The following is a 19,156-nucleotide window of genomic DNA, read 5'->3' on the forward strand; positions in this document are numbered from 1 at the left end:
TGATACTACTCCACTCCCATTTCTAACTGCTGGGTCAGGTGCTTTGGATTTCTTGACTTCTGTCTCCCCCCATCCCTTCCACCCCAGGAGCCTCAGTTCCAAGGATAATCTAGTTCATTAGCAGAAGGAGAAACAGATTTGGTGAAAAAAGACTTCTTTCAGGTCCCCAAAACACCTGGTTACTCTTTTCCCTGTTCTTTGCAGCCACCTGTGAAGGGGCTCCCATAGGCTGTCCTAACCTGGCTACAGGTCCCTGCATATACAACACATTCATCTGATCCCACAGAAGCCCCCACACGTTCTCAGCCATGCAAGTATCTCTGCATGTAAGCAGGCAGTCTCCCTTGCACACAGGGCTAGACTTAACCTCCAAATGGTCACAAACACCCTCAGGAGATAGCTGGACAAACCACATGCCCCCACACACTCAGCAGCACATATAAGTTAAATGGCCATACACGTCTTCAAGATGAGGCTGAACATGCAGACTGTCCGCATCCAGTTTATGCACAAGCACACGTTTCCATGCACACAGTGAGGACACACACAGCTGCCAAGCGGGCAACACCAGTATACATATACTCCTACTTACAGGCACAGGAATGTCCTTGTGAACACGTGTTGGGACACCCCCATCTCTTCTTCCAGAGCATTGGGGTCAATCCCATTCCAAATGCCATGGGAAGGTAGTGGGGTTTTAGGTGGGGGGTGTGGGAAGTGGGTGTGGGAGACACTACTGCTCCACCTGAGAGGCTTCTAGCAGGGGGTCAAAAGTGTGTCCTGAGCTCTCCCATTCCAAGGCACTCTGGCCACCGCAGTCAGAGCCATTCCAGGTGACTTCTGTTCAGTTGAGATGCATCGTCCTCTGGGTCTAGCCCTTTGCTCATTTCAGCTGCCTCCTAATATTTGCACAAGCAGTCTTTCAGCTAGAAATCTTCTGGCTCCCAGCTAGAGTGGATACAGAAAGCAATTTGAAGTCACATAGACTTGGGTTCCAGTGTTGACTGTGCCCAATTTTATTTTTAGCTGTGTAATCTTGAGCGAGTTGCTTAAATTCCCTGAACCTTAGTTTCTTCATCTATAAAATGGGAAGAATACAGTCCCATCAGCTCTTCTGTATTCTCCAAGGTGACGATTAGTACCCCTCTCATAGATGCAGAAGCTGAGGCTCAATACGGAGGTTCTGGCAAGTGTTGGAGCTAATATTTGAACCCAGATCTCTAGGGCTCAGTGTGCACCATAGCTAGTGAACCCCACTGAAACCAATAGGAGGAGGATAGTGACTTTGTATTCTCTGGAAAGGAGTTGACGGAGGCGAGGAGAAGGTCCCAGGTCTCCTGAAGCCCAGCCTTGAGCCCTGTAGGGCCCTCCAGCTACTCAGCCCTGTACTGTGACTCACTATCCAGACATCAGCTAGGATTGGGACCTCTGCCCTGGACAGGGCGGAAAAGGGGAGAGTAGGAGAGAGGCTGAGGAAGGGGTGACAAAACCTTGGCTTGAAGGTCAAGGAGACTTGGACAAGAGGCTGCTCCTTCCTGTACCCCAGTCTCCCCATTTGCACAAAACTGGTGCACTTTACCACCTCAGACATTCTGAGGTTCTCTAATTGGGAGAAGAATTTTTTTCATCTTTAAAATCAACTGAACTTCCCCCCTCCTTTTTCCTCCTGTCTCCTTCTGTCAGGAGCCTCCTCAAGGATCAGTGTGGGTCAGGCCTGTGCTGGTGGCCTGGGCTGCTAGCTCCCTTCAGAGGGGAGGAGGCGCTGAGCTGGGCAGGGTAGGCACGCTCTTGGCTACTACTGCTGGGGATGTTAATATAGTTTCCTTCTCCTCAGTTACCCTTGGTGCTTCTGGGTATCTGATCGCCCAGATGTGCTGGGGGCTTCCTGTCAGTAGGCTTCTCAGCCCTTGCCTGCCATTGTTCTGGGTTATGCACCTTTCCATCTGCCACCCCTGCATACGCTGCACCCAGGGGGCGCCCAGGAAGGGACACAGTTCCATTGCCCATGCTGACCTCTACTGACCCCTCCACCCACCTCACCTTCCCAGCCTTGGGTCCGAGGCCTTGGTGGAGCTGGGTAGGGGCAAGTTGGCTACTTCCAGGTGACCTGGTTATAGTCCTTAGCCCCGTCAGTGCTTGACTATGTGACAACAGATAATTATTTTGCCCTCTCTGAGCCTATCACCTCATCTGTAAGTGAGGGGGTTGAACTAGATAGACTCCAAGGGCTTTTTCAACTCTAGAACCCACATCTTGGTTCTCCTTACATGATTGTTTTAGGATGAACTGTGAGCATGGTAGAAACAATGATACCAGAGGGTGCTGTTTTCAGCAACAGGGTTTTTCAGAATGGCCTACCTGGGAAGGCAGGTGAACAATGGGGCTGAGCAGAATAGCCTAGCCCAGAGGTCCCCTGCTCCAGGGGTCCACAAGCTCTGTGAGGCCAGATCCTCCAGGCAAGAGGGAGGGGGATCAAATAGCAGCAGACATATCATCAGACACCTGGCCTGATTCTGCTCCTGCATTCACCCAAGGTGTGACCCTGGATAAGTCACTCAACCTCTGTGATCTTTGGTTTCATCATCTGCAAAATGGGAAACCATGAAACCACTCCTTCCTGAGGTTCCTGGGAGATAACATCGTGCACCTACTGTGTGCCGGGCAGTTCTGTTCTTGTGGGTGAGGCAGGCACTGCCCTGCGGCTGAGCAGACTTAGCCCTGGGTCCATCTGATCATTTATATCATTTATGCCAGGTCTGCAATCCCAGGCCTGTGCCCCACTGAGCTTCTGCCCAGTGCCGGGAAGGGGGACATTCTCCTCCTTCTCAGTCACCTAGAGGGAGGGGCTGTTCTTTTATAAGGCTCAGGGAGCAGGCTTGGGGCTGGTTGAGGTGAGGCAGGAGGTTTCTATCCTGGGTGCAGGTAACACCACTCCACTGGTCACGTCTACTGAGGGTGTTACTTCTGAAGAGCCACTTTCAACTCTCCATTGTTTAGTTGGGGTGGTGGCTGCTCAGGAGACAACGTTTGGGTTTCTGGCCTCTTTCAACTTCTTTTCAACTCCAGCCAAGCCACAGTGCTGCCCCCAGAATGAGAGGAATGGGAAGCAGCAGGCACCAGGGTTGGCAGTGCCTTCTCTAGTTGGGTTTCCCCGTCTCTGGTATGAATACCAGTCAGTGTTTCTGCCACATGGGTCTCAGCCTGCATACCCACAGGGCCAGAGATCCGCCACACTCAGTGTCTTCAATGCACCTAGGGAGGAACCAAGGCTGAGAGATGTGATGCCTCACATCACTAGGTCACTGGTGCAGGAGACTGGAGGAACCTGGTCTTCCGACACCCAGCCCATAAGCCATGCACTGCCACTGGTCTGAACTCTTCCTGGACGTGCCAGCAAGGGAGGTTTTGAGTGCACCAATTCCTCTCATCCTAGGACACAGGGTCCCCTTTGAAATATGACTCCATGCAGAGGTGAAGGCTGGGTCCCCACCCTTGATCTGGGCTGGCCTCATGACTTGCTGATCTCCTTGAGTCAGTGTGGCATGTGACAAAAGTGACGCATGCTCTGGAGCCCAGGCTTCAGGGTCTCTGCAGCTGCTGCTCTTAGCCCCGTGGAGCCCAGCCCAGCCTCCCCCAGAAGCCCAGGCTGGGCTCTAAATTCAGGGAGAGGCCCTGACACCACGTGGAAATGGCCCAGCCAGCCCAGCAGAACCCAGGCCTGGCTGACCCACCCACCAAGGGCAGCCTCACCAAGGAGCCCACAGTGAGCTGGGCAGATCTGCCCTGTCAGCCTGCAGAATCAGGAGAATCAATCAATCAATCATTCTTTTTGGCTACTGAATTTTGACATAGTTTGTTATGTAGCAAGAGATACCTGAAGCAGCCAGGCTTATATAGTGAAAAGATGGAAATTATGTATTTGTCTCAGGTGATATCAGAATCTCAGAGTTGGGACACTCACCCTCTTAGACCCCGGAAGTTCTGGCTACCAGAGCCCCCATAAATGTCTCCACTGCTCCAGGAGCAGCATCGGTCAGCCACTGGCTCCATCTCGGCCATGCTGCATCCCGGGTGCTCCATCAGGGTCAGTGAACAGTGGTTTTTCCAAAATTGCTGCAGGAATGGGTGAATTCCTCACTCAGCCTCTGCTGGCATAACCCCGAGGTAAGGAGCTCACTCTTTCCAGGGCAGTCTCTTCTGTGATGAGATGACTGTGCCTGGGAGAAGGTCCTCCTTCATCTAGGGCAGAGATCCATAACTCCCCCCTTGGCCCTAGCTCTCTTTGCGGGTCCCCTTTTCTATGTGACAGCGTTGGGTACTTCACAGTGATCCCTGGAATTTGCAAAGCAGCACCATCTCCCTTAATAGCAAGTATTTTCATGTACATAGAACCCTGTAATCTTGAGGGAAGTGTTTCCACCAAGGCCTGAAACAAGTGTGGGTTTTAGGGGTTTCAATACCAATCCCCACCTCTGGCCTTGGAAAAGATAACTTCCTGTCTCTGAGCCTCAGTTTTCTCATCTGGAAAATCGGAATAGTGAAATTTACCACCTAGGGTTGCTGTGGGGCTTAAAGAGATGATATATGTAAAATGTTCTGTATGTAATTGGTCCTTGATAAAGGTTAGTTCCTTTTCTGCCAGGTACATAAACAGTTCCAGATGGAGAGCTCATTTGTACTTAGCATTCATGTCTATATAAATAATGTGCAGGTGGGGGAGGAATTGTCAGGTGGCCAGGGGGTGAGGGAGTCCCTTCCCAGCAGCAGGAACAGCTTAAGCAGACCAAGAGGGAGAAGTCTGCTTTCCCTTACCCTTCAGGGAAGGGCAAGTGGGGGGCTCTTTGCTGCTGGCATCAAGGGGGGCAGGAGGGAGAATGACTGGGGAGGAGACAGGCCGATGCCAGGGAGGGCCCCGAGCATTGAACTAAAGAGACTGGGTTTTGCCAAGGCAGGGCCTGGAGGAGGTCTGGAGCTGATCTGGGGGTGGATCTGGAAGGGAGGGGAGAAGAAAGAGAGTTCCTGGGAGCAGAGAGGGGAAAGTTGGGGTGAGAAGTGACTTAGGCCCATCGTGGGGAGGGAAAGCCTGGCCCCCTAGCACGGGCACACCCGTCATGAGACGCAGGGCCCTTCACCCTCCAGCCCAGCACCTCTACTCTTGCACCTTCGGGGCCACCAGGCTTTGTTGGAAAGAGCAGCTTTTCTGCCTTTTTGGTCTAGGAACAGACTGATGAAGACCAGAGAAGGAGACCTGAGCCAGATCTGCAGACAGAAGGATGCAGGGCAGACCAGAGCAGAGTCTAACCTTACCCATTTCTTTTGCAGGGACTCAGAGAAGTCCCTTTCAAGAGCTGGGCTTTACAGTTTTTTCAGCTCTGCCACAGTTATGGGTCCTGTGAGACTTGTAACTGCTTTAGGATGGGAGGAAAGAAGGCTGGGCAGAGATGATTAAACCTATTTTTAAGGTGGGGAAACCTAGGTAGAGAAGGGAAATGACTTGCCCAAGATCACACAGCAAATGTCTGGCAGAGCTGGGCTGGAACCCAGACCTCCTGCCTCTCATTGCATCCTAGCCTCTTTCCACAGCACAGAGGGACCAGCTGGGCAAGACGTTCTCACTTACCTGCTCTGGGTGAAGAGTGAGGGGAGCCAGAGAGAGGTTGACAGCCATCAGCAGACAACACTTAACCCAAACTGACAATTTAATTGTGAAAATGTGGACGAGGTACAGTTATGTGTAAGGAAATCCAGACGGTCTGGGCCCCCGGGGAGCGTCAGCCAGCACCCCAGTTGCCTGGGAAACGGAGAGGGTTGGGGATGATGTCACTAGATTTGAAGCTAAGGCATGGGGGATGGGCTAACCAGCCACCTCTTTGGGACGAGATGGGGCTGTGAGCCTGGCCACAGGCTGTCGTCCTCACAGTTAACTCCTTCCCTTACAGATGGGGCAAAAGGGAGCACTGGAGCACGGTGGTGACTTGCCCAAGGTGACACAGGGAGTCAGTGACCATGTCCATTCATCCAGCAGGCTGCAGGCATCTTGAACACAGGGGATCAGAGTCAACTGTGAGTCCCTGTGCCTTGCACTGGGCTTTGCACAGAGCATACCTCAACTTTGCAGTGAAGGCTGCTTGATCCCTTTATAAAAAGGGGATGTAGACTACTCCAGGAGGTGACACTCATTGAGTTCATAGTAGCCTTAGGTGAGGAAGAACCCTGAGGAGTCACCCAGGGCTGTGCTATCTGAACCAGGGGACACTGAGCTGAGAAAGGGCAGGTCAACAGGCCAAGGTCACCAGCAGGTTGGGGCAGCTCTAGGCTGACCCCAAGTCATACGCCACATGGGCAGTCCTTACCCAAGGAGAAGTGGTCCCTCTCACACCACCCCCTCAGCTCTGGGCCAGGGATCTGGACCTTGGGAAGCCCCCATTGTCTGAAGCATTTTCTCAGAATCCCCAGCATCTGACCAGAGGCTAAAGATCAAGCCACCCAAATCATCAATAACAATGTATTAACTGGCCTTAGCCCCCACTGTGTGCCAGGCTCTGGGCAATCACTCTATGATTCTTATCTCAAATATTTATGATTCTCTGGGCTGGGGATTACTGTTCTCCCTTTGTAGTTCAGAAAACAGAGGCTGGGGGTGGGGGGTGGGAGGAGTGTCACTTGCCTACCTGGATGCAGCCAGAAAGTGATAAGCTGAGACTTACACCTCACACCACTCTGCATCTAAAATCCATGACTGCCTTTTAGCTCAGTTCTTAGATTATCCCACAGTGGCCCCTGGGGGAGAGGGAGGCTGAGTTTTTGCCTGCCCAGCCTCCCTCCCACTTCTGATGTTAAAAGCACCCCTCCCCATCCATCCCCAAATATCTGGGGTTCTGGGACTGCTGGTCACAGAGTTCAGTACTCTACTAGATGGCCTGACCTTTTGAAGATTTTCATTTTCCGATCCACCTAATATGACCCAACTGGACCACATAGAGCTGTTACCCCCAGCTAGCGTCATAGGTTCTGGGAGAACAGTTTGCTCGCCTCTGGAATGCAAGTTCTAAAGGTGTGATCCTCAGAGTTTCCAGAAGCCAGCAGCCCTATTCCCTGCCATGTGAGCAGGAGAAGGAGAAGGAAGGAGGCAGAGAAGAAACAGGCAGGGGGTGGGGAGGTCATCCGAGTCCCCAGCACACCCTTGTCCCTCCCAGTTGTGTGGGCCAGTGAACCCACGTGCCTTAGGCTCGCTGGGTTCGGCTCTCTATCTAGAGGCTTGCATCTGAAGCCATCCTGACTGTCACCTCTGCACTGTGCCCCAGAGTCGTGTGCTGCTGTTAGAGGAGGCACAGGATGAAGAAAGTTTCTTGTCCTCCAGGAACTAACAATCTGGGCAGGGGAACGTGGGATGGATATAGTTCTGCGTTCTATCTCTGTTCTGTCTCAGATTTGCAGTGTGATCCTTTCCCTTTCTGGGCTATAAGTTTCCCATCTTTAACACAGGGCCAAGGGGTGGATGCTGGGTTCAGTGTCCTGCAAGATCCCCTACAGATCTACACAACTATTTTTTTTTAAGAAAAAAATTGAGGTATAATTCACATAACATACATTCACTCTTTTAAAGTGCATGTTGTTGTTCAGTCACTAAGTCATGTCTTGACACTGTGACCCCATGATCTGCAGCACTGACCTTCACCATCTCCCAGAGTTTGCTCAGACTCATGTCCACTGAGTTGATGATGCCATCCAGTTCAGTGGTTTTAGTATATTCACAAATTTGTGCAACCATTGCCACTTTCTAATTTCAGAGCATTTCCATCACCCTCAAAAGAAATCCCATACCTCTTAGTCCTCATTCTACCTACCACCTCAGCCCCTCAGTCATAAGTCGGCCAGTCATGTCCGACTTTGCAACCCATGGGCTGTAACCTACCAGGTTCCTCCATCCATGGGATTCTCCAGGCAAAAATACTAGAGTGGGTTGCCATTTCCTTCTCCAGGGGATCTTCCCAACCCAGGGATTGAACCCGGGTCTCCCGCATTGTAGGCAGACGCTTTACTGTCTGAACCACCAGGGAAGTCGACAGCTTTTAATTTCCTATGGATTTTTGAATATTTAAAGTTCATTTTCAAGTTCATCCATGTTGTAGCATGTATCAGTACTTCATTTCTTCTTATAACAGGATAGTATTCCACTGTATGCATATACTCCATTCTGCTTATCCATTCATCCGTTAATGGGTTGATTCCACTTTTTGGCTATCATAAATAATGCTGCTCTTCATATTCATGAATAAGATTTGTATGAAATATATGCTCAATTTGTGCGTGTGTGTGTCTGCGTGTAGAAGGATTGCTGGATCATATGGTAACTCTATAGGACTTTTGTGGAACTGCCAAACAGTTTTCCACAGTGGCTGCACCATTTTACAATTCTTCCAGCAGAAATGTGTGAAGGTTCCAACTTCTCCACATCCTTGCCAGCACTCGTTTTCTATCACTTTTATTTTTGGCTATCCTAGTGGGTGTGAAGTGTATCTCATTGTGACTTGACTTGCCCCAATAACTAATGATATTGAGCATCTTTTAAAAAAATTTTAATTTTTTATTGGGGCAGCACCGATTAACAGTGTTGTGATAATTTCAGGTGAACAGCGAAGGGACTCAACCATACATATGCATGTATCTGTGATACTGAGCATCTCTTTATGTGCTTACTGGCCATACTGGCCATTTGTGTACCTGCTTGGGAAAAATGTTTATTCACATCTTTTGCCCCTTTAAAAAAGTTGGGTTATCTTTTTGTTGTTGTTGTTGAGTTGTAGGAGTTTTTAATATATATTGGATTCTACATCCTTAACAAATATAGCAATTGTAAATATTTGCTCTTGTTATGTGGATTGTCTTTTCATTTTCTTGATAGTGTCATTTAAAGTACAAAGTTTGTCGTTTTTATGAAATACAGTTCCTCTATTTTTTTCCCTTTGGTTGCTGGTGTTTCTAGTGTCATAGCTAAGAAATCACTGTCTTATCCAAGGTCACAAAGATTTACATTTGTGTGTTCTTCTAAGAGTTTGCTGGTTTTAACTCTCACATTTAGATCCTTGATCCATTTTGAGTTAATCGTTAAATACTATCAGGTGAAGGTGCAACTTCATGCTTTTGTGTGTGGATATCCAGTTATCCCAGCATTGCTTATTAAAAAGACTATTCTTTCTCTGTTGAATTGTCTTGGCTCCCTTGTCAAAAACTCAAATGACCATAAATGTATGGGTTTATTTACACAGTTACCTTTAAAGTGACATCTAGGAATTAGGTTACAATAGCCTCCATGTAGTCACAAGTATGTGACAGGTAGTGTGGCTGAGGAACAAGTGGGAAATGTGGACTCTTGCAGACCTGGGTTACTTCCAGATCCACTGGAACCCCAGCAAGCTATTTTGTCTTTAAATAGTACAATGTACTATGGGCTTCCTAGGGGTGTGTGTGTGTGTGTATGAAATTGCTTTAGTCATGTCCAGCTCTTTGCGACCCTATGGACTGTAGCCCACCCAACAGGGTCCTCTGTCCTTGGGGATTCTCTAGGTAAGAGTGCTAGAGTGGGTTGCCATGCCCTCCTCCAGGGGATCTTGACTCAGGGATCGAACCTGTGTCTCTTAAGTCTCCTGCATTGGCAAGTGGGTTCTTTACCACTGGTGGGTTCTTTACCGTTAGGGCCTAGTGGTAAAGAACCCGCCTGCCAAAGCAGAAGGGATGTAAGAGATTCAGGCTCCATCCCTGGGTCAGGAACACCCCCTGGAGGAGGGCATGGCAACCCACTCCAGTGTTCTTGCCTGGAGAAGCCCTTGGTCAGAGGAGCCTGGTGGGCTACTGTCCACTGCGTTGCAAAGAGTCGGACACGACTGAAGCAACTTGGCATGCACACACAATGTATTACACTGCACCATTCTTGTAAAAAATACCAACATCTGGATGCTCCTGAGCCTTGGTTTCCTGCTCTGTCATGTTTCTGCCCCAAAGCTAGTGTAAGTCCCTACATAAGAGGCAGAGTGTGGAAGGATGTTACAAGTGGGTCAGGGGAATAAGCAATGGTGTGGAAGCTGAAAAGTGCAGGGTGTGATGTGGGGAATGGTGAGAAGTCTGTAGGTCTTGGTGGGGGCAGGGGTAACACATTGAAAGATGGCCTCTCTCTCTCTCTTTTTTTTCTACTTTATTTATTTTAGGTTGTACTGGGCCTTCATTGCTACACATGGGCTTTGCTTTCTCTAGTTGTGGTGAGTAGGGTCCTGTTGCAGAGTCCAGGCTAGAGGCAGACAGGCTTCAGTAGTTACAGCTCATGGGCTCTAGAGTGTGGGTTCAGTAGGGGAGGCACACACTCAGCACTCAGTTGCAGCATGTGAGATCTTCCCCTGCCAGCAATCAAACCGGTGTCCTTTGTACTGCAAGGCAGATTCTTAACCACTGGGCTACCAAGGCAGTCCCTGCCTCTCTCTCAGTTGGTGAAAACCCAAAGTCTGATGCCTGCATTACAGCATAGCTCAGAAGACCCCTCCCACATCCCCCTAGGGAGCCCCATGGCAAGAGGCCCAGCCTTGACACCCAGCCACACCTCCCAGCCACACGGGTAGCAGTGAGCAGGCTGCCCAGCTCTTGAGGCTCTCAGCTCCATTCCAGTCTGGGTTTGGTGGGGCTGTACTGGGAGTGCAAGGTGATTGGGGTCCAGTGGATGCACTTTGGTTCCCTAGATTTGTGGTTAAGTGAACAAAATATGCAGAAGGTCAGGAAGGAGAACTTGCAAAAGGAAAGTAAGAGGCAACTACCATTTGCTGAGCACCGACTACTTCCAGGACGGACTGTGGACCTCATCTCAGATCACAGCCACTCAGAGAAGCAGGGATCAGGAGGAGCATGTCTACTTCATGGAACCCAAAACTGGCTCAGAAAATGATGCCTTTTCCCAAGATCACACAGCCAGCAGGTGACAGAACTAGACATCATGTCCTATTCTGCTTGTTCTGAAGCACAGGCTTTTCTTGAAATGCCAGGCTACCCTGGAAAAGAGAGAGGAAAACAGAAGGAAGGCAAAATAGAGAGAGGCCCAGCAGAAGAAAGAGTCACACTGAGAGGAAAATAAAGAGAGGCAAAAATAAAAACCAAGAGTGGAAAGAGCGTGAGGCCACAACTGAGCCTGGAGTGGGTCCTGGGGGAGCCGCAGAGGGCGGGAATGGGCGGAAACCGGCTCATGGAACCTGGATCCAAGAACCCTGCTTGGCCTGAGACCTGGTGGCAAAGCTCTCACCTCAAGATCCTGAAGAGGGGGAGGCTGGCATGGGGGCAGCAGGGTCTGCCTGGGAGGAGGGCAGCAGGGCCGGATGGCCAGGGGCTGCCAAGCAGGGCCCTTCACACACCATCCAGCTCAAATAACCACCGTGGCCACGGGGGCTGGCAAGCCCTTGCTCCCGACGTGCAGACCAGCAGGCCTGGGAGGCCAGGAGGTAGGAGCAATGACCAGGCCTTCCTGGAACACTGGTTGTTTCTTAGGAAAAACTCCTAATGTGACCTGTTAATAGGGTGGCTTCACAGTTTATTGTTCCAACTGGGACATTCTGAAGTGAGCACAGACAGATAAGTGTGGCCTCTGACCTCTAAGGCCCCACATGGTGGGGCCTGGCCCTTTCCTGCTGCAGCCGCCCCCTCCCCAGGCTCTCTACGCCCCCTCCTCGGGTCTTCCTCAGCAGACACTCTGGAGCGGGCCTCACCTTGTCTGGAGCACCCTGTCCTGTACTCTCCTGGTCTCCACACCCCTTCGTTGCTCCTGCTCACCCCCAGAACCCAGCTCAAGCCACGCCAGTGCCCTTGGTGAGCCATTCAGTACCTTCTGTGCTTTTCCTTCACGGCTCCAAACACAATCACAATAATCAAAGAAATTCATAATTAACAAGTTTGATTGTTTTAAAGTCTGTTTTCCTTCCTAAGGGCGGGGCTGGGTCTGACTTGCCCACGGTTGTATCCTGAACACCCAGCCAAAAGCATAACTGAAGTCAGTGCATAAATGAAGAAATCAACTCCCAGGGCCCCCAAATGGCCAGAGTTGTGTGTCTCTCTTGTATTTTGGGGTTATTCCCTCTATTAGGAAAGGAAGGAGCTAATCCTTCTTGGGCACCATGTGCACTTCTGACTTCTTCCCCAGGCTCTAAGGCCCCATGGGGAGAAATTTGCCCCCTTCTTATCTAGTCCGTCCAGTCACAAAGAGGTGGACATGACTGAGAGACTTTCACTTATCTCTTCCCCAGTCTCTATCCTAGTTTATAGGACCTGAACAAAGGACTCAAGTTGGACTTTCAGATGAGTCACGACAACATAAATATCACTAGAGTGGATCACAGAAAATCATGAGATAATATGCAAATGCTGAGTCCAGGCCCATGGATACCACGAGCACAAAAAATGCTAGTGTCTCTTCTTTAAGAGGTCATCTTGTCCAACCAATCATTTTTATTTTTTTAGAGTTTTTTTGTTGTTGGGCTTTTTTTTTTTTTAGTGTACCATTCAGATTTTAGTATATTCACAAAGTTGTACAACCATCACTACTATCTAATTCCACAATATTTTCATTACTCTACAAAGAAACTCCATACCCAGTAGCATCATGCCTCCCTTTCCCTTCTCCTCAGCCCTTGGCAACCACCAGCCATCTTATTTTAAAGACAGGGAAACAGGCCCAGAGAGGGCAGTGCCTTATCTAATGTCACACTGCCAGCCAGCAGCAGAGCCAGAACCAGAGGCCAGGCTTCCTGACACTCTGTCTGCTTCGTGTCTGAGCTCTCTCTGGAGGCTTCCAGTGTTCTCTGATGACTGGCATGAAAGGGCTGTTTAGCAAAGGCCCATTAAGTTGAGGCTAACAGGTAAGATGAGACTAGACCATCTGGAGTTATGCCCAAAATCTGCCTGTGCCTGGAATAGATCTGAGGGCTTTTGAGGGGCAGAAGACATACCTAGACATCATCTCTGACTGGCACCCTGCTTCCTACAACAGCCAGTGTCCTTTCATAGCTGGAGGGGTCTTCCCCCAGTCGACCACATGGCCTCCTCTGTGGTCAGAGTAGGCTCAGAGTGGGCATGAGGAAGCAGAGGCCCGACTTCCCAGGTTTCCCATTGTTTTTAGGACCCCAGAAAGCTGAGTCAGCCTATGAACCCAGCATGTACATCTTCCTACAGTAATTTAGCAGTTTTCACATTCCATGCCTTAGCCAAAATGGAAAATGAAAGAAAGGGAAAAAAAGGCAGTGCTATGTTTTAAAATGGCCTTAGCTCTGTGAGTTCTAACATGGGAAACTGCTGTCCGTGATGTCATGGGCCCCAAGGCCCTCTGGGCATTGTTGCTGACACTTTATGTGGTAGGCTGGGCCCGGGATCCACACATTCCTCTTGCCAGAGCTGTGTGAGCCTGCGGGTCCATCTACAAGCCTGGGCCAGACCCTCTGAGCCAGGATGGAGCCAGGCACTGGGCAGACAAGGGGCACCCACTGGTAAGAGCCCAGTTCAGCTCCTTGCTCTGTCATCCAGAGGCCTCTGAGGTCCTCCCCTCATGGGATCTGCAGCTGCCCTGAGACACAGAGGGTCAGCACTCTGCTCTGTGTCTGTCCATGGGGCAGCAGAGTGGTGTGGCGCCCTGCTCCCGGTCACATAGTTGGGGAGTGCTGGCCTTGCCCATCACTAGGGGAGCCCTGCCCTCTGACTCTGAATGCTATGAGGAGAGTCCATGGTCCTTGCTCACGAGCAGCCAACAGACTGAGACAGGCTGTGGGGAAAGCACTTGGTCAAGTCCAAGTCTTCATTTTACCGTGCGGAAGAAACTGAGAGGGCAGGGACTGGCCCAAGGTCACGGAGACAATCCACAGGCCAGGCAGGGCTGGATGCAGGCTCTGGACTCCTGGCAGGGAGTCTGACTCTGTCTGCACTTAAGCAGTTCCGTTTGGGCGGAAGCTCTGCTGTTCCGGAAGAGACGCCAGGCCTTTCCAGAATCCGGTCTGAATCAGGATCTGCTGTCAAGGCTTAGTCCTCAGGGAACCACTGCTGGCAAAGGAAGGTGAGGTATTGATTATGGCTGGGGCTGGGGGAGTGTGGCTGAGGCCAGGAGGCGGGGAGAGAAGGGATGGGAAAGGGCGGTGGAAGTCTCTCCGAGAGACAAACTGAAGGCACATTTACTTTTGCTTGTGCTTATCTGTATTTTCTAATTTTTCTGCAGTGCTAAAGTTCATTTTTCCTATTTAAAAGTAATAAACTATTTATTGGGCATGGTCTGGAAATCCAGGGTTGTCTCAGTCCTGACTGGCTGTGTGAACTTGGGCAGGCCCTCACTTCTCTCTGGGCCTGTCTTGGAAATGCTGGTAAATAAGGTTGCCCCATGAAAAGTAAATGAATCCAAAGGCTCCCTGGCTCAGGACACAGCTCTTTGGCCGGAACATCAGGACTGTTCATCTGTCCAAAGGAAGAACACAGCAACCCAGAAGTGAAGTATCTAGAGAAAATCCAAGGTTCAGAGACGCCCACTTGTGCAGTGCACCCATTCAGCACGGTCCAGAAGGTAGGCATTTGTCTGAGGGCCATGCCCATCCCAGTCTCTGCAGAGGGCCTCTTTGCTAAGGGTGGAGACGGGTGGCCAGGCCTACCAAGGTCTGAGTGATCTGCCCTCTGCCCCAGCTCTCCTCGCCCAGGTTCCACGCCCACCAGGCATCGGCTCTCACACACCCGGCTCCCTCCCAGGAGGGAAGGAAACTGTGGCAGCAACAAGAGCACTCCTGTCAGGAGAAACAGCGATGGCCTGATGTCAGTCACAACAGCGCTGGGAGGCGGCAGCGATCACGAGTGATCTTGAGTGACATCTTGAGAGCCAGCTGTCCGACCTCCCCGGGTGTCTTGACAAAAGTCAATGTCAGGACAACCAGATGAGGGCCAGACTCCAAGCTGGTCAATCACCCGGGACCTGTCACCCAGTAGAAGGGTTATCTCATTTTAATATGTGTATCTTGTTTAGGACATTGCTTGGTATAACATAAGAATAAAAACTGCTAAGTGAAAGTTAACAGTGGCCAGTCTGGACAGATGGGTGGAGTCGTGGATCCACAGAGGGAAGGGTGCGTTGGTCCTGCCACCTGTCCAGCTGGAGCCTCGTCTCTCTGAGACTCAGCTCACACAACCTCTTCCCTCCAAGAGCACCTGGCTGATGGTTCTGAAAATGCTCTCTGGTCTTCCATCTCACAGCCCCTCTGATGTCTGGGCTGGGGAAGGATCATGGCTCTCCATCTCTGAACTACAGCCCCTCCCACCACCTATCAGGGCTTTCTTGGTGGCTCAGTGATAAAGAATCTGCCTGCAATGCAGGAGATCCAGGTTCGATTCCTGGGTCAGGAAGGTCGCCTGGATGAAGGAAATGACTACCCACTCCAGTATTCTTGCCTGGGAAATCCCACTGATAGAGGAGCTTGGCAGGCTATAGCCCGTGGGGTCACAAGAGTCAGACACAACTTAGCGACCCACCAGCTCTGAGTTCTAAACCTCAGAGGCCTGGAATTCTAGGTCAACCTGGGACCCCATAATGTCAGGACTGGAAGGACTTCAGTATGCACCTTGCTGACCCCTCCTCCAGTACACACATTGGAAAAATGAGTTCCAAAAGGAGCAAGAGATCCCCTCCCACCCTGCAACTCCTATTTGCATAGCCAGGAAGCCCAAGGCTGGGCTGGAGCTGGGGACAAGCCTCGTGCTTTTTCCCAGCCTCCTCTGTTCTCCACAGGTCCCCAGAGGCCACTCCAGAGACTATGTTTCCCCGTCTCCCGTGGCCACATCTCACCTGGTCTTTCCTCCATCCTCTGTGGCTCTGTCTGGGATAATTTTCTCCGAGTGGGGTCAGCCCTCTGGGAGTAGGCAGCTAACGAGCTTCAGATGTCCAGGACAAACTGCCTCACGGAAGGCAGATGCTGAGATGCTCGCACTGATTGTGGACACCAGCCACTGGAGGTGGCTCAGAGAGGTCCCCTCCTCTTGCCTTCACAGGGTGCTTAATTCTCCACTTGGAAGCAGCAGGTGCCAGGTTCACCTCGGAAGCCCTGACTGGGGTGTCTATTTCAAGGGGGTCTGGAAAAGGGCAGGGAGGCTGGAGGACAAAGGCATTTTGATCATTTGGGAATTTATTTTTCTTTCAAAGTTTTTCTGATCTTTACACTGAGGTAGCAGGATGGATGGGAAGGGAGGCGGGTGAGCTGCTTGTTGATGGCCAGCTCTGTGCATGCTCCGGGCTGGGCACAGATGTCATCTTCTCCAACCCTCACAGGCTCCCTGCAAGATTAGGACTGTCACTATTCACTTTACAATGAAAAAAGCTGATCTAAAGATCAGAGAGAAGTGAGGCAGTGTGTCCAGGGTCACACAGCCTCTGAATGGCCAAAACTAGAGTTTCAACTCACTTCTGTCAGAGTCTAGATTCTTCCCTACAGCAAGCTAAGATGTTTCCAGAAGACCAGGATGGTGTATTATGGTCTCAAAGCTACATGAATGGTGAGGGCTTGTGGGCTGCCCTGGTGTTCCAGGCACCAAGGCTGCCTTTGCAGCTGACTCACTCTTCCATCGTCACAGGGCAACAGATTTCATATTCACAGAATGCGGGGGTCATCATCGCAAACTCAGGTGAGGTAATCCTAATTGCTGTAATTACATCCTCAAACATGCCCAGGATACATTCTGGGCACCAGACCCTCTGCCAGGGGTGTTCCATTGGTTAACTGGTAAGAGCTTGGATTCTAGCTGTGTGACCGTAGGCAAGTTACTCTGCCTCTTGGTGCCTTCATTTCCCTATCTGTGAAATGAGGATAGTATTAGTTCCTATCACATGGAGTTGTGAAGTGAAATTAGTTAATATCTGTAGAGGGCTTAGAAGGCGGCCTGGCATAGAACACATATCCAGCACAAGTGTTAACTGATACTGAGCTCAACAATGGGAGTTGAGATTTTCCTTGAAGCACAGGGGTGGAGATTGAGGTGATGCACTGCAGTGATTCTCAAATTGAGTGTGAATCAGAAAGAATCACCTGGAGAGTTCATTAAAGTGTGGAGGGCTGGGTCTGCCCCCAGAGTCTCTGATTCAGTAAGTCTGGATTGGGGCCTGAGAATGTGTGTTTCTAGCATGTTCTCAGGTGAAGCTGACGCTGCTAGTCTGGTGACCGTACTCTGAGAAGCAGCACTCTAGCAGACCTGAGTTGTCCCAGGCCAGCTAGGACTCTCGATAGCAGAGGCTCAGTAAGTAATTGTCACTCTGTTTATTTAACTTCAATGCAGAGTAGCATGTGAAATACCAGACTGGATGAGTTACAAGCTGGAATCAACATTGCTGGGAGAAATATTAACAACCTCAGATATGCAGATGATACCACTCTAATGGCAGAAAGTAAAGAGGAACTAAAGAGTCTCTTGATGAAGGTGAAAGAGGAGAGTGAAAAAGATGGCTTAGAACTCAACATTAAAAAAATAACTAAGATCATGGCATCCGGTTGCATCATTTCATGGCAAATAGATGAGGAAAAGTGGAAGCAGTAACAGATTTTCTCTTCTTGGGCTCCAAAATCACTACTGATGGTGACTGCAGTCATGAAATTAGAAGACACTTGCTTCTTGGAAGGCAAGCTATGACAAACACAGATAGTATATTAAAAAGCAGAGATATCAGTTTGCTGACAAAGGTCCATATAGCCAAAGCTATGGTCTTCCCAGTAGTCATGTATGGATATGAGAGTTGGACCATAAGGAAGGCTGAGCTCTGAAGAATTGGTGCTTTTGAATTGCAGTGCTGGAGAAGACACTTGGACAGCAAGAAGGTCAAACCAGTTGATCCTAAAGTAAATCAACCCTGGATATTCATTGGAAGGACTGATGCTGAAGCTGAAGTTCCAATACTTTTGGCACCTGATGTGAAGAGCCGACTCATTGGAAAAGACCCTGATGCTGGGAAAGTTTGAAGGCAAAAGGAGTAGAGGGTGGCAGAGGATGAGATAGTTGGATAGCATAACTGATTCAATGGACATGATTTTGGGCAAACTCCAGGAGATAGTGAGGGATAGGGAGGCCTGGTGTGCTGCATGGTGTCCAAACAGTCAGACACAACCTAGTGACCAAACAACAACAAATAACTTGGCGTGTGAGTGAGCGAGTGATGATTACAGGGAATGGAAGGGGTGCTGGACCAGGAGCCCCAGGATTCTGGTCCTGAATTTGCTCCCACGTCTCTACAGGACTTGACCATGTTCCCCTGCAGCCTCGGTTTCCTCCCCTGTAAAACAGGAGTATCTATAATCCTTCCTCATTGATCTCTGCGAGGATGAAACAAGGCCTGGAACAACTCCAACACCCAGGCAAGAGTGACAAACATGGTCTCTGAAGGTGATGGGCTCTGGGAACTGCTCACTGTGACCCTTACTGCTGTCCGTCTTTGCTCCCAGCACCGAGGGGTGCAGCCTATGTCTTTTACTTTTTTCTCAAACCTGAGTTGGAAAGATTGGGGCCACACTGTCCCCCAAGTCCCATGGCCCCAAGGCTGAGGGCAGCGTGCTTGCTGTGGCCACACGTTGCATAAAAGGGCCTGTGTTCCGGCCGCTCACCTCCCACTGTGCGCCCAGGGGTTTTCTATTTCAGTTGCTGTAAAAATATCACCTTTGATCTCAGCTTGTGACTCTTAAAAAAAGAAGAAACCACCAACAGGCTGGGTTTTCGTTCTCCCCAGCCCCGCCTCTGTCTCACCTCCGCCTCTGCCTCCAAGCTCTCCTCCCCTCCCCTCCATCCCCTCCCTGCTCCTCCTCTCCTCTCTGGAGCCCCAGCACCCTCGCTGGAGAGAGCGCCTTAGGAATCAGCTTGTAGCCCTGGGTGTCTCCTCCAGGTCCCACACGGCCGGTGTGCAGAAGGAACAGAACAAACGAGGGTGAAGGACGCTGCCTTCTCCCCTCTGCCCTCTCTGCCTGCCCCTTCCCTTCTGTTCTGAGGGCCAAGAAACGCCGACTCCCTGCTTCTCCAGCTGCTGTGATTGATGCATGGCATCAATCACATCCTGCATCTGTGAAGTCTTGAGTCTTCCCCAGAGTAGACCGAGAGTCACTAGTGGGGCCTAAATATTTCCATCACACAGTCA

The 19,156-nt window shown here is 50.4% G+C and overlaps 1 long non-coding RNA gene across 1 annotated transcript in view; it reads right to left on the reverse strand.

Annotated features, from left to right (window-relative positions):
• Positions 1-16,170: 16,170 nt before the first annotated feature.
• The window catches only part of LOC120876803, a 5,837-nt gene continuing 2,851 nt past the window's right edge, over positions 16,171-19,156 (reverse strand). The window contains exon 3 of the long non-coding RNA XR_005724210.1: positions 16,171-16,320. This is a non-coding gene — a long non-coding RNA (uncharacterized LOC120876803). The remainder of the gene's footprint in view (positions 16,321-19,156) is intronic.

This window comes from Oryx dammah, unplaced genomic scaffold (genome assembly GCF_014754425.2).
Source record: "Oryx dammah isolate SB20612 unplaced genomic scaffold, SCBI_Odam_1.1 HiC_scaffold_17, whole genome shotgun sequence".
NCBI classification, from domain to species: domain Eukaryota; kingdom Metazoa; phylum Chordata; class Mammalia; order Artiodactyla; family Bovidae; genus Oryx; species Oryx dammah.